Raw genomic sequence first — 15,411 nt, forward strand, 5'->3', positions numbered from 1 at the left:
ACAACCATTTAATCCCTCCACCACTGAACAGTCGCAGCCGTGCGTACCATCTGCAGGATGCACGGAGGTAACTCGGCCAGGTTCCTCTGGGATACCGGATTTGAATCCCACCACGGCAGATGGTGAAGTTTGAATGCAATAAAAATCTCGAGTTAAAAGTCTATCGATGACCATGAAACCATTGCCAATTGTTGTAAAACAAAAACAACACATATCTGGTTCACTAATAACCTTCAGGGAAGGAAATCTGCCATCCCTACCCGGTCTGGCCTGCATGTGACTCCAAGCCCACACAGCGATGCGGTTGACTCTTAACTCATCCCTCCCCTCCCCCCCTGCCCCCCACACTGAAGTAGCCTAGCAAACCACTCCGTTAAAGGGTAGTTAGGAATAGGCAACAAATGTTGGCCCAACCAGAGACTGCCACATCCCAAGAATTTTTTAATTTTTTTTTTTAAATTTCCAAGTACCCAATTATTTTTTCCAATTAAGGGGCAATTTAATGTGGCCAATCCACCTACCCTGCACATCTTTGGGTGAAACCCAGGCAGACATGGGGAGAATGTGCAAACTCCACACGGACAGTGACCCAGGGTCGGGATGCGAACCCGGGTCCTCAGCGCAGTAGGCAGCAGTGCTAACCCACTGTGCCACCGTGCTGCCCTAACACATCTCAAGAATGAATTTTTAAAAAGTTAGCCATAATCTTATTGAATGCTTGAAGTTTGAGGGGTTTAATGGCCTCAAGATCCTCCAAGTGTATATTTAAGTTGGGCCGTACAATGGAGTTCTGCTGTTGATTCCCAAATTTCTTTCTCTGTCAGTCTGGCCTCAATAAAAGTTGAGATGGATTTGCACGTAAAAAGAAGTTATTTATTTAGCTTGCAAGCTTAATTCATCTTACAGAAACATAAGAGACATCCAGCCTCTTACACTCCAGAAAGCGACTGAACAAAGAGACAAAAGGATCTCTGCAAAATCAATTCAAATGGTATCAAGTTTCACATACACGACGCCCATAGGTCAGCCTATGTCCCTCCTGACCTGTTTGATCTATTCTGATTGGCTCACTTCCAATCCCTTTCTCTGGCCCCTATCAATGCAGCATCACTCTCATAGACACACCTCTTCCTGCTTTTTCCATGCGGTCTCAAATCCCTTTGTCCCTAACTGCCAGAATCAAAGTGGCTTATTTCTACATTACATTAACTAGTATCTCTAAAGTAACTATTTTATATCACATTCGTCACTGCAGCGGTTAATTGGCTGGGATGGAGAGAGGGTCTATGTGCTGTAATCCTGAATTTTTTGGAATATTGTCAGCAAAGCTTTACATCTTGTATTATTGGACATCCCGCTCTATTAAAAAATCACTCTGTTCAATTCACTCAATGTAACGACCAACTACAAGAAACTCAAATCAAACATTAAGGAACAGGCCTTCAATCTTGAGTTCAGTGACAGAATTTGAGTAATGTAAAAGAAGATTTGCTCATACCCAATAGCATTGAGAGCTTGGAAGGCACAGGCTTCATCTCAAAGATTTGTATTCGCAGTTCTCAATAAAAAGATGGCCACGCCAGGATCTGCAAAACTTTTTATTAAGTTCCATGCCATGTAAGGTCAGTCTTGTTTGAGGTGGAGATGTCGGTGTTGGATTGGAGTGAGCACAGTAAGAAGCCTTACAACACCAGGTTAAAGTCCAACAGGTTTGTTTTGAATCACTAGCTTTCGGAGCACTGCTCCTTCCTCAGGTGAATGAAGAGGTGGGTTCCAGAAACATGTATATAGACAAAGTCAAGTCTTGTTTGAGGCTACAGAAATGACCAGTATTTAATGGTTTGTGTTTTGACAGAAAGCACGTTGCAACCTTGCCACTTCATATGTAACCGAGTGTAGAGCAACTGTTGAACTGTGTACTGTTCATTCATTGTGTGGAAGTCAAGCCACTTATTGGTTGAAGCCTTTATCCCAATTCAGTCAGTATTTATCCACTCTATTATCTATAGGAAGAGAGCAATTCACATGGTGGTATAGAGTACACAGTTACTGTGTGGATTCACGGTCCTCTGTTGTGATGTTTGGATCTTTCTGGAGTTTATCTGGAAAGTTGAATCTTGGGAAAAATAGCAAATGGTTCCCAATTTTTATTTCCTGCTGAATATTCCTGTAATTTTTGTGTATTAAGTTGAAAGGTACCTCTCTAATGATCCACCACCACCCCTCCAAGGAAAATTGTAGAAACTTGCAGTTCTGCTTATTTGTTGCAATTGCTATCAAATAAGAAGCTTTAAATGTTCAATCTGTGTGTGGTCTTCTATTACAGCCCCGTTTCGTAAAAAAAAAAAATCCCATAGTTATTGCAGAGGAGTGCTGAATTGCCGAAGTGTGCTGGTTTAGCACAGAGGGCTAAACAGCTGGCTTGTAATGCAGAACAATGCCAGCAGCACGGGTTCAATTCCCGCACTGGCCTCCCCGAACAGGCGCCGGAATGTGGCGACTAGGGGCTTTTCACAGTAACTTCATTGAAGCCTACTTGTGGCAATAAGCGATTTACATTTCATTTCAAGTGTGACAATATTGCTGCTCTTAAGATTCGGGGTGACATTCCTGTGTACAGAATGATTCGGGAATACATTCTTAGACCCACTTAAGTGGCAGTTTTCAAACATTTTAAGTAATTTCCTGTAACTTGCTTTCTTTAGGTCACGAAGATGAGAAACACAGTTCAGTCTCAAATTCCTCTCTCTCTCTCTCACCACATTTGTTTTTCAATCCAAAGAGGGTGTTGGCAATCCGAGTTGAATCTGAGACAAGTGAGTTTACGTTCCTGAGATCTACAGCAAGCCATGGGGACATGTTGCTCGTTAGTGGGGTGCCAGTCAATGGATTCATCTCTCGTGGCCCGGGAATATGGGACGGATATCCACCTCCTGTCCTGTATCATGCTGTGATTTTTGCCATCTGCTCCTTGTTTGATGTGCAAAAAAAAAAAAAACGATGTTCGACTTGGTCACGGTGACCGTGTCAAACTTCGGGTCTATGAATTCCAAGCACTATGTGTACTGGGTTGGAATTGGAATGAAATTCCTGCAATAACTTAACATTTCATGGCGTGTATTCAGGTGAGTTGACGCGTCAAAATGTGAAACCGGGAAAGGAATGTTTGCAAAAGGGCAAAGAATTGGTTACAGTACAGCATGAGGCCATTTGACCCTTAGTGTCCATGCTGGCTCCCTGGAGAAGCCGTTCAACTGGTGACTTATTGCCACCCCCCCCCCCCTCCCCCACTCTCCACCCACCTGTCTTCTCCCATAGCCGTGAAAACGTTCCCCTTTTCAGATCATGATCAAATTCCCCTGGTGAAAGCCTCCGTTGAATCTGCCTCCACGACACTCAAGCAGTGCATTCCAAATCCTCGCCACTTGCTTCTTCTGCCAATTATCTGAAATCTGTACCCTCTGGCTCCGATCTGTCCACCAGTGGGACACTTTCTCCCCACCTACTCTGTCCACACCCCTCATGATTTTGAAAACGCCTCCTATCAAATCTCCTCTTAACCCTCTCCTCCAAGGAAAGCAGTCCCAACTTCTCCGATCAGTCTGTGGAACTGAGGTTCCTCATCCCTCGAAGCAGCCCCATGAATCTTCTCTGCACTCGCTCCAGTGCCTCATTCTTCCTTTTGTGTTTCAATGTCCCTTCCCTTTTCTCTCTTTCTCCTTGGCAAAACATTAGTGACATATTGGCTCCTGACTGGGCGGATTAGAAAAAAAAACAATGTTTCATCTTTTGTGCGAAATGTTAAAGTGAGGCCCATCTGTCCTCTTGGGCGGATGTAAAATGCGCCATGACTTATTGTGAAGAAGAGCAAAGGGGCACTTTGTCCTGGTCAATACGTATCTCTCAATTGGTTAGTTTAACTGGTTATACAGATTATCAAGTCATTATGTCAGCAGCTACTTGTGGGACTTCACTTGTCTGCAAAATGGCTGCCGGTGGCATTGCAACAGTGTTTTTCAAAGCGGGGGTTGCGATGCACAGATGGGTCGCCGGATGATGTAAAATGGATCGCCAAAAGGTCTCCAAAAATGATCCGGGGAATCGCCAGACCATTTTCCCCATTTTCCTCCCTGGGTGAATTCTGGCTACAGTACACAGTGTGTGGCCAGATGAGGCTGATGTAGAGGCTGGTGCCATGGACGTTCTGCCTCCCTGGGTCACTGTGACCGTCACTGCCACCGACACAGCCTCCAACAGTCACTCCCGTTTCTGCAGCAGCTGATCAACCAGGTTAGTCAGCACCTGCACCTACAAATTATCTTTAAATTTATTTCCTGCAGATACTCCTTCGGCACAACGTTAGCTTCCAGCAGGGCTTCGCAATGTTTTTTTTTTTCCAGGCCTGCGTCCCCCAGCCAAAACCAAGTGACTGCCGACTGGAATATGTTTCCACAAGTACCCCAGTCAGTAACTCATAGCCGGAGTACTCACTTGTACAGAATCTAGCTCTGCAAGACAATTCCTGTGTATCCTGTGAGGATCTCCCCACCTTTCAATTGGTCCATTGTCACAAAGCTGATTTATGTTTGCCCCAGTCTGAGCCCCACTCTGGGGCAACGGGTGTGGGTATGGGAACTCCATCCATCCCAGTCAGGGGGGAAATGCATCTGTTTAAGTACAGCTCAGAGGAAGCACAGAGCCAATGATCACACAGAGGCTGACTTCAGGGTTAACGTTCTGAATTGGATGCATGTTTAATGTCTGCCACAGTTACCATTGTCAATTAATCTTGAATTCCTGTTGCCATTAACGTGGTCAGTGTTGGTTCAATTTCTGCGACAGTTAATCTTATTGATGTCTGTTGAGTTTCAGTTACTCTTAACCTTGTCAATCAGATCGATAGTTCAAGTAGTGCTGTGTGTCCATAAGGGGTTTGATGTATATGTAAAATGGGGAGCCACTCTCCGCTCACTTTCTTGAGATCAGTAAGAAGTCTTACAACACTAGGTTAAAGTCCAACAGGTTTGTTTCGAATCACTAGCTTTCGGAGCACTGCTCCCTCCTCAGGTGAATTTGATTCACCTGGAGCTGGAGCCGATTCACCTGGATTCCTCAGGAGCTGTGCGCCGAAAGCTAGAGATTTGAAACAAACCTGTTGGACTTTAACCTGGTGTTGTCAGACTTCTTTCTGCGCCCACCCCAGTCCAACGACGGCATCTCCACATCATTTCTTGAGATCAGTCACTCTCTCAGTGAGGCTGACTTTGCGATCAATGGTGAGTCTCGTTCCTTCTCGATCACCCCAAAATCCAGGCGTGTCTCCAATAATTGCCTCATTCCCCCTTCAAACACCTCAGGACTCTGCGATCAAAAGTCTCACACACTGATCTGTGCAGAGATTTTTATTACATGTTATTCAGATCTCCAAATAATAACAAAAATAGAAAATATATTTTCATTTATAATTTTTCACATTTAATAATACAGAAGTGCCAATAATGAACATGTTTTAAAAAGTAACTGTGGAGAATCTATTGTCTATTGAATCTATACCTTGGCGTGGGTGACGAGAGGCAGCCATTTTGCAAAAATGGGTCGTTTGATAAAATGTTTGAAAAGCACTGCATCATAGCATTGACGAGTTTCACAAGTCCTTTGCTGTGAAACAAACACCTGGAACACATAGGTTTGTGAAAGGTGCTGTATGAACGAAAGGTGGTTCAGTGATCAGGAGTATATCTGTATTTTATTATTTACTAGACTAATACCTGGAATGGGTGGGTTGACTTATGTGGAAAGGCTGGATCGGCTCAACTTGTTGGAAGAGTACGAGCCAACTTGATGAAACATGCAAGATCCTAAGGGGCATTGCCAGGGTAGATATGGAGACGATGTTTCCTCTTGTATGTGGACCTAGAACTAGGGGTCACTGTTTAAAAATAAGGAGACATCCATTTAAGAGTGACGAGGATTTTTTTTTCTCAGAGGGCCGAGAGTCTCTGGAACTCACTTCCTCAGTGGCCGTGGCAGTGGAGTCTTTGAATATTTTTAAGGCAAAGCGAGATAGATTCTTGATTAACAAGGGGGTGAAAGGTAATCAAGTGTAGGTGGGAATGTGAATCAGTCATGACTTTATTGAATGAGTGAGCAGGCCCAAGGGGCCAAGTGTCCTGCTCCTAATTCATAGAAACGCTACAGTGCAGAAGGAGGCCATTCGGCCCATCAACTCTGCACCAACTCTTCGAATGATCGCACTGCACATTTGAGTGTCGACATGGCCCCAATCCCGTAACCTAACCGGCACATCCCTGGACACGAAGGGGCAATTTATCATGACCAATCCACCTAACCCACGCATCTTTGGACTGTGGGAGGAAACCGAAGTACCCGGAGGAAACCCACGCAGGCACGGGAAGAACGTACAAACTCCACACAGACAGTCACCCGAGGCCGGAATTGAACCCGGGTCCCTGGCGCTGTGAGGCAGTAGTGCTGACCACTTTGCCACCATGGCGCCCCTTTTCAGACGATGTTATTGATCTGGGAGAGTTGGTTGGCTCTTCTAAGCTTTGCACCTTTGCAATGATATGAAATGTCAACGAGGAGAATTTAGTGATGAATCCTCTCACAATTCGCTGAGCATAATTAACATAAATCACATGAGATAAAATTATTCATTGAGCTGCTTACATGTCATATCTAAAATGATGCACGGCTCTTGCCCTCTGCAAAAAGTTTGCCAAGTACATTTTTGTGAAAGCAGTGCATCTTCAATGAATGAACTAGCAGAACTTTATTTACATTTGGAAGATAAATTACGAAGTAATGGTGATCGCTGCTGTTGGGACCCATTTTTCATGTTCCAGTAGCGAAGCTCAGCTTTGCTAATGAGGCTTGCTGAATCCTGATTATTTTTTGGTCTGACCTGTTCCGGGACAGAAGTACATGTTGCCCGCCACGTGAGGTTAATGTTCCTCTCATTCGGGAGAGACACTAAACATGATTGATTGTGTGATTACACTGCCGCTGCAAGTTATCATTGACACCATTTGTTTAGTCAATGTAGAAGTGATGAGTTGCAGAGGATGTATGCACATGAATATATGATGCTTACAAATTTGACTTCTCCTTCAAGTGCATTTAATGTTGTCACAGTTGCGGTTTTTTTTCAATATCACTTGCTTGCTGACCGGTTTCTGTCAGAGCACCCCATCCTGCATGATCTCAAATTCAGGCATTTTTCTCTTTTTAAAATTCTGCTGCAGGACCTAAAGGCAATTAACTCCCATTGTATCAACTTGGAACTTCCTGTAAGATTCCAACTTCAATTACCAGTCTGGTAATGCAGAACTTGAATATTGCTGAAAGAGTCATGTTGAAGCTTTTTGTCCAGCACACATCAAGACATTTCCAAGCATACCGACTATAAAGGAAGAACATGTACACGCGCACTGCACTCGTTTTGATTGAACAAGGCAGCCGCCATGCTTTGGTTCATTCCCCCAGAGCATTGTCTTCTGTGATGAATGTAGAAATTGTTCTAAGTCATATTTCATCATTGTGGAAGTAATTTTATTAAAAACCTTGTTTTTAAACTCGCACAGATAGTATGTCTACCAAAGCTGTAATTAAGGAGTCATAAAAGGTGAGATAATGATTGATTTTAGACATTTACTTGTTTTCTGAGAGATGGCTAATGGAATATTGTTTTGCTTGCTGGAGCTTCCTTGGAGCGTAGATAGGGGCTGGTTTAACCCAGGGCTAAATCGCTGGCTTTGAAAGCAGACCAAGACAGGCCAGCAGCATGGTAAAATTCCCATACCAACCTCCCTGAACAGGCGCCGGAATGTGGCGACTAGGGGCTTTTCACAGTAACTTCATTTGAAGCCTACTTGTGACAATAAGCGATTTTCATTTCATTTCATTTGAGGGATTGTCTTTAGTCCTAACTAAGCAGGCAATGGGGTACAGATGAGGAATTAATGGGAGGAGCCAGGTCCGTCTTGCTGTCTGTTTGTAGTTTTGCTAAATGCTGTTAGATTGAGTATTTGTGTCTGACAAGCCAAAAGGATTTTCAGGTTCCTGAAAATGATCTCTCTCTCTCTCTCTCTCGCTCTCTCTCTCTCTCTCTCTCGCTCTCCTCTCTCGCTCTCCTCTCTCCCTCTCTCTCGCTCTCTCTCTCTCTCTCTCTCTCTCTCTCTCTCTCTCTCTCTCCAAAGGTCTGCACATATAAGCAAGTAACCTGTTTTGTTAACTGTATTTATAAGTGACATTTGAACTGTATTGAGGTTAATTGATTGGAATATTTATAGTGAAGGTACAGGTCAAAAGTTTAACTTTTTTTTTCTTTTATTTCAGAACTGATTAACTGTTAATTATAAAGCAATTGATAATGTGGTTCATTCTGTGTTTAAATTAAAGTTTGTTTTAACATAAAATGTACATATTGATTAGAGTCATCATCCCTGGGGTGAAGTATCCTTTCCTCACAGGTTTTACAAATTGAAAAGTTGTTTGGGGTTCTTATGCGGTATCCTAACAAAGGTTGGGGTCTGTTCTGGCATCCTAAAAAAAATTGGGGGCTTGTCTGGTATTAAAAAGTCTAATTCCTTGTTTGGCTTGGGATTATTGAACTAAAAGACAGCGAATGTGAGGGGCTAGTGCTTTCTTTCAGGTGTTGATATGCTTATCAGTTTGAATAAGGAGTGACTGGTAAGATGGCTCTTCCAGTGGCTAAGAGTTTCCTGGGTGTTGAAGAGGTCACTCTGGGTGGTTTACAAAGGGCAGATAATACAAAGCTTTTTCTTTCTGAAGGGGTGAGGAAAATGGGGACAATTCAAGCGATAGCTCAACATTTAAATTTGCCAGTCTGAATCGTTGGAATGAGCAAAAATTCAATTACAAATGAAACTAAAGAACAAAGAACAAAGAAATGTACAGCACAGGAACAGGCCCTTCGGCCCTCCAAGCCCGTGCCGACCATACTGCCCGACTAAACTACAATCTTCTACACTTCCTGGGTCCGTATCCTTCTATTCCCATCCTATTCATATATTTGTCAAGATGCCCCTTAAATGTCCCTATCGTCCCTGCTTCCACTACCTCCTCCGGTAGCGAGTTCAAGGCACCCACTACCCTCTGCGTAAAAAACTTGCCTCGTACATCTACTCTAAACCTTGCCCCTCTCACTTTAAACCTATGCCCCCTAGTAATTGACCCCTCTACCCTGGGGAAAAGCCTCTGACTATCCACTCTGTCTATGCCCCTCATAATTTTGTATACCTCTATCAGGTCGCCCCTCAACCTCCTTCGTTCCAGTGAGAACAAACCGAGTTTATTCAATCGCTCCTCATAGCTTATGCCCTCCATACCAGGCAACATTCTGGTAAATCTCTTCTGCACCCTCTCTAAAGCCTCCACATCCTTCTGGTAGTGTGGCGACCAGAATTGAACACTATACTCCAAGTGTGGCCTAACTAAGGTTCTATACAGCTGCAACATGACTTGCCAATTCTTATACTCAATGCCCCGGCCAATGAAGGCAAGCATGCCGTATGCCTTCTTGACTACCTTCTCCACCTGTGTTGCCCCTTTCAATGACCTGTGGACCTGTACTCCTAGATCTCTTTGACTTTCAATACTCTTGAGGGTTCTACCATTCACTGTATATTCCCTAACTGCATTAGACCTTCCAAAATGCATTACCTCACATTTGTCCGGATTAAACTCCATCTGCCATCTCTCCGCTCAAGTCTCCAGACAATCTAAATCCTGCTGTATCCTCAGACAGTCCTCATCGCTATCCGCAATTCCACCAACCTTTGTGTCGTCTGCAAACTTACTAATCAGACCAGTTACATTTTCCTCCAAATCATTTATATATACTACAAACAGCAAAGGTCCCAACACTGACCCCTGTGGAACACCACTGGTCACAGCCCTCCAATTAGAAAAGCATCCCTCCATTGCTACCCTCTGCCTTCTATGGCCTAGCCAGTTCTGTATCCACCTTGCCAGTTCACCCCTGATCCCGTGTGACTTCACCTTTTGTACTAGTCTACCATGAGGGACCTTGTCAAAGGCCTTACTGAAGTCCATATAGACAACATCTACTGCCCTACCTGCATCAATCATCTTAGTGACCTCCTCGAAAAACTCTATCAAGTTAGTAAGACACGACCTCCCCTTCACAAAACCGTGCTGCCTCTCACTAATACGTCCATTTGCTTCCAAATGGGAGTAGATCCTGTCTCGAAGAATTCTCTCCAGTAATTTCCCTACCACTGAAGTAAGGCTCACCGGCCTGTAGTTCCCGGGATTATCCTTGCTACCCTTCTTAAACAGAGGAACAACATTGGCTATTCTCCAGTCCTCCGGGACATCCCCTGAAGACAGCGAGGATCCAAAGATTTCTGTCAAGGCCACAGCAATTTCCTCTCCAGCCTCCTTCAGTATTCTGGGGTAGATCCCATCAGGCCCTGGGGACTTATCTACCTTAATATTTTTTAAGACACCCAACACCTCGTCTTTTTGGATCACAATGTGACCCAGGCTATCTACACCCCCTTCTCCAGACTCAACATCTACCAATTCCTTCTCTTTGGTGAATACTGATGCAAAGTATTCATTTAGTACCTCGCCCATTTCCTCTGGCTCCGCACATAGATTCCCTTGCCTATCCTTCAGTGGGCCAACCCTTTCCCTGGCTACCCTCTTGCTTTTTATGTACGTGCAAAAAGCCTTGGGATTTTCCTTAACCCTATTTGCCAATGACTTTTCATGACCCCTTCTAGCCCTCCTGACTCCTTGCTTAAGTTCCTTCCTACTTTCCTTATATGCCACACAGGCTTCGTCTATTCCCAGCCTTTTAGCCCTGACAAATGCCTCCTTTTTCTTTTTGACGAGGCCTACAATATCACTCGTCATCCAACGTTCCCGAAAATTGCCGTATTTATCTTTCTTCCTCACAGGAACATGCCTGTCCTGTATTCCTTTCAACTGACACTTGAAAGCCTCCCACATGTCAGATGTTGATTTGCCCTCAAACATCCGCCCCCAATCTATGTTCTTCAGTTCTCGCCTAATATTGTTATAATTAGCCTTCCCCCAATTTAGCACATTCATCCTCGGACCACTCTTATCCTTGTCCACCAGTACTTTAAAACTTACTGAATTGTGGTCACTGTTACCAAAATGCTCCCCTACTGAAACATCTACCACCTGGCCGGGCTCATTCCCCAATACCAGGTCCAGTACCGCCCCTTCCCTAGTTGGACTGTTTACATATTGTTTTAAGAAGCCCTCCTGGATGCTCCTTACAAACTCCGCCCCGTCTAAGCCCCTGGCACTAAGTGAGTCCCAGTCAATATTGGGGAAGTTGAAGTCTCCCATCACCACAACCCTGTTGTTTTTACTCTTTTCCAAAATCTGTCTACCTATCTGCTCCTCTATCTCCCGCTGGCTGTTGGGAGGCCTGTAGTATACCCCCAACATTGTGACTGCACCCTTCTTATTCCTGATCTCTACCCATATAGCCTCACTGCCCTCAGAGGTGTCCTCTCGCAGTATAGCTGTGATATTCTCCCGAACAAGTAGCGCAACTCCGCCTCCCCTTTTACATCCCCCTCTATCCCGCCTGAAACATCTAAATCCTGGAACGTTTAGCTGCCAATCCTGCCCTTCCCTCAACCAGGTCTCTGTAATGGCAACAACATCATAGTTCCAAGTAGTAATCCAAGCTCTAAGTTCATCTGCCTTACCCGTAATGCTCCTTGCATTAAAACATATGCACTTCAGGCCACCAGACCCGCTGTGTTCAGCAACTTCTCCCCGTCTGCTCTGCCTCAGAGCCACACTGTCCCTATTCCCTAGTTCTCCCTCAATGCTCTCACCTTCTGACCTATTGCTCCCGTGCCCACCCCCCTGCCATAACTGTTGTAACATGATAAAGAAACAAAACCGCTTGAATTGCAATTAAAAGGAAAAGATAGAAAAAGAGTGGCAATGGCAGTGCGAAGGTAAGAGAGTGGAAATGGCAGAAGAAAGGGAAAGAGAGACAGTGGCCACAGCAGATCAGAAGGAAAAAGAGAGAGATTTTGAACTTCGGAAAATGTTAACTGCCAGTCATCAGATGCATTCTCCATGGCAATGCCTCTCCCAAGCAACACTCTCTTCTCATGAAGTATAAATTGTTATTCTCTTTCCATTTGGTATTCTTGCAAATGCCTTGATGAGTGCAAAACAAACAGCTTCAACATGGCTTTTTTTTCAGCAGTCTGTTTTACATCCCTCCTAATTTTTTGTTTTCCATTGAACAGGCTCATAATTGTATGTTTGACAATACCTCATAATAGTTAAGATCTCATTGAATCATAGAATCATAGAATTTACAGTGCAGAAGGAGGCCATTCGGCCCATCGAGTCTGCACCGGCTCTTGGAAAGAGCACCCTACCCAAGGTCCACACCTCCACCCTATCCCCATAACCCAGTAACCCCGCCCAACACTAAGGGCAATTTTGGACACTATGGGCAATTTAGCGTGGCCAATTCACCTGACCCGCACATCTTTGGACTGTGGGAGGAAACCGGAGCACCCGGAGGAAACCCACGCACACACGGGGAGGATGTGCAGACTCCGCACAGACAGTGACCCAAGCCGGGAATCGAACCTGGGACCCTGGAGCTGTGAAGCAATTGTGCTATCCACAATGCTACCGTGCTGCCCTTCTTATCCTTCTTAATGTCTCTTCAGGCAGGCATATGGTTCCAATCAGATAGACACTTTGGGGCGAATGCCTTACTTAAAAACGCAGCAAAAATGTTTAATGTCATCAATCACAAGATTCATTTAATATTAAGAAAGGTAAGTAAAATTATCCGCCCTCAAATATCTGCTTTACAAACAAAATTGGAGTTATTTGCTCCACTAGAGTCTTCACAGATCACAGAATTTACAGTGTAGAAGGAGGCCATTCGGCCCATCGAGTCTGCACCGGCTCTTGGAAGGAGCATCCTACCCAAGGTCCGCACCTCCACACTATCCCCATAACCCAGTAATCCCACCCAACACTTAAAGGCAAATTTGGACACTAAGGGCAATTTTAGCATGGCCAATCCACCTAACCTGCACATCTTTAGACTGTGGGAGGAAACCGGAGCACCTGGAGGAAACCCACGCACACGCGGGGAGAACGTGCAGACTCCGCACAGACAGTGACCCAAGCCAGAATCGAACCAGGGACCCTGGAGCTGTGAAGCAATTTGTGAAGCAATTGTGCTATCCACAATGCTACCGTGCTGCCCTTGAAAGCTTCAATGTAAGATTTAACCATTTTTTCACAATAACCATCGTTGTGTTCTGCTTGAGTGAATCTGGCACTGGAAGTTAACTTAATGAAGTGGGCCCATGTTGACAAGGATCTAGATTGAGAAAGTAAAATGCATCACGATTGTACAAAATGATCTTTCACTCCACTTTGTGCTGAAGAGCTAACATAGGATGTTGAAGTCTGAATTGGAATTGGTGTCCGCTGTAATTCATTACAATACTTTATAACCAGCTTGACGATACCAGTGACATGACATTTCCACTTGAACGAGTTTGAAAGCAAACAGCGACATCCCAATGTTTGTGTAAGTGGGAACCAAATTTGTTTGAAATTGAACCAAAAGGTGGGGCTGAAAGCGTACTCCAATTGCTCATCATTTGAGTTTGGGGCATCTTGACCCTGTCCTCGGTGAAACTACTTCTGGGAGTGAATAGTTTTTAGAGAAATCTACTTGGCGTGTCAATTCGGAGGACAAAACCAGCACTGGTTGTTTGCCGGCCTCAAGTTACCGATAGAATCAGAATTTCTCCCTTCTCCGTTCTGAGCAATGTTTAAATTTAAGTACTTCTCAACAAAGGTATTTTCTGCTACTGCTAATCACTGCTACTGCTAATCACTGGAATGTTTAAGAGATTATTTATTGGGATGTGTTCCCCTAAACGGTTTTGACTAATTGCCTGTCTTTAATCTGGCCATCCATCAGTAACTGTGTGCGGGGCGGGGGTGGGTGTTCTGTGAGAATGGTCAATTAATTTAGCCCAAAGATGTAACTGAACCATTGTGCTGAATCATGTGTGCCCTGATGTACCGATTTCTCTGGATGTGTTCAGGGTCATGCGGAACCCCCAGTGTCACACAGGAATTTGACAGGATTTGCCGCCTACTTCGCCGTTTACTAGGGGTCATCCTACGCTATCCCATCTGGCGCTACACACCCAACCAGTGAGGCCTGACGCCGTCATATCCTCAGATCTGTGTCCTGGGATACACTTTGAATGGATTACCAGTTTCCCCCACTAGTACCCCCGCGGCCTGTCCGGTCAGTCCCTCCTGTGGCATGGGCTAGATCTCTGCTCTGATAACTGCTTCTGTGGCTGTTGGCGAGGTGCACTACATTCTTTAACATAATGGCGTGGCCGGCTACAGTCGTAACATCTTCTCTGTGGGTCCCCCCCAAGTTGATCTCTGCCTCTAGGGGTAGGAGGAGTGTATGAAGGTAGGAAACCTCTAGTTACCCCCTCTATTCCTGTCTCTCCCCCCCCCCCCCCCCCCCCCCCCCCATTGAATCCCCACATTGGGTCGGGGTTTGGACTTGTTCTAACAGGGTTCATCTTCCCCGTTCTTATGTCACTGGCTCTGTCTAGCTCTTGCACCACCTTCTCCCAGTCACAGACCATACTCCTGATCGCCTGTACCTCAATGTGGGTGTTATTGGCTGGGTCAGAATTCTCACATGCATTCCGACTCACTTCAATGGCATGTGAGATAGGCTTGCGGATCCAATTGGACCGGTTCTGGGCGGTCAGCCGGGGTCAATCTAACCGTGCAAAGGCTCGTGTAAAATGAGCTTACAAACGACTGGTGTATGCCGTCGGGTGCTCTCCTTTTCTTTGCCCCCACTTATTTAGGTTTCTACTGAGTTCCCTCTATCGTATCCCATGGCAGTCGAAATTGCCGCCTTGATTTCCTCTAATATTCCTACGTTTTGGGGATTGGGCAGTGTGGAGTGTACTGCTGGGCGTAAGAACATTCATATCAGCCTAACCTCTTCCATGTCTTCTAAACCATGCAAAACCCTCTGCTGGTTCGTACTCTCAAAGAATGTGTTTGGATCTGCAGTTGGCTCAAATACTTCAACTTTCTTAGCTATCGCCGTTAACTGGACTACAGTGAACAGGATGGTGTATGTGACATTCGCATTATTTTGGCTGCCTCGTCAGCTAGTTAATAATAATCTTTATTGTCACAAGTAGGCTTACATTAACACTGCAATTAAGTTACTGTGAAAAGCCCCTAGTCGCCACATTCCAGCGCCTGTTCAGGTACACTGAGGGAGAACTCAGAATGTCCAATTCACCTAAC

At 44.9% G+C, this 15,411-nt stretch overlaps 1 protein-coding gene and 1 long non-coding RNA gene across 6 annotated transcripts in view; one reads left to right on the forward strand and one right to left on the reverse strand.

The window, feature by feature from the left end:
* LOC140430375 (uncharacterized) overlaps window positions 1–15,411 on the forward strand; it is a 173,208-nt gene that overhangs the window by 134,251 nt on the left and 23,546 nt on the right. The gene's annotated exons all lie outside the window — the stretch shown is intronic.
* Window positions 1–15,411, reverse strand: part of LOC140430378 (uncharacterized) — a 69,059-nt gene that overhangs the window by 7,408 nt on the left and 46,240 nt on the right. The window contains exon 6 of one of the 3 annotated variants that reach the window (XR_011949401.1): window positions 5,239–5,388. The exons of the other annotated variants lie outside the window; for them this stretch is intronic. This is a non-coding gene — a long non-coding RNA (uncharacterized lncRNA). Of the gene's footprint in view, window positions 1–5,238; window positions 5,389–15,411 lie in introns of those variants that run through there. 3 annotated transcript variants of the gene reach the window in all.

This window comes from Scyliorhinus torazame, chromosome 10, assembly GCF_047496885.1.
Source record: "Scyliorhinus torazame isolate Kashiwa2021f chromosome 10, sScyTor2.1, whole genome shotgun sequence".
Classification (NCBI taxonomy): domain Eukaryota; kingdom Metazoa; phylum Chordata; class Chondrichthyes; order Carcharhiniformes; family Scyliorhinidae; genus Scyliorhinus; species Scyliorhinus torazame.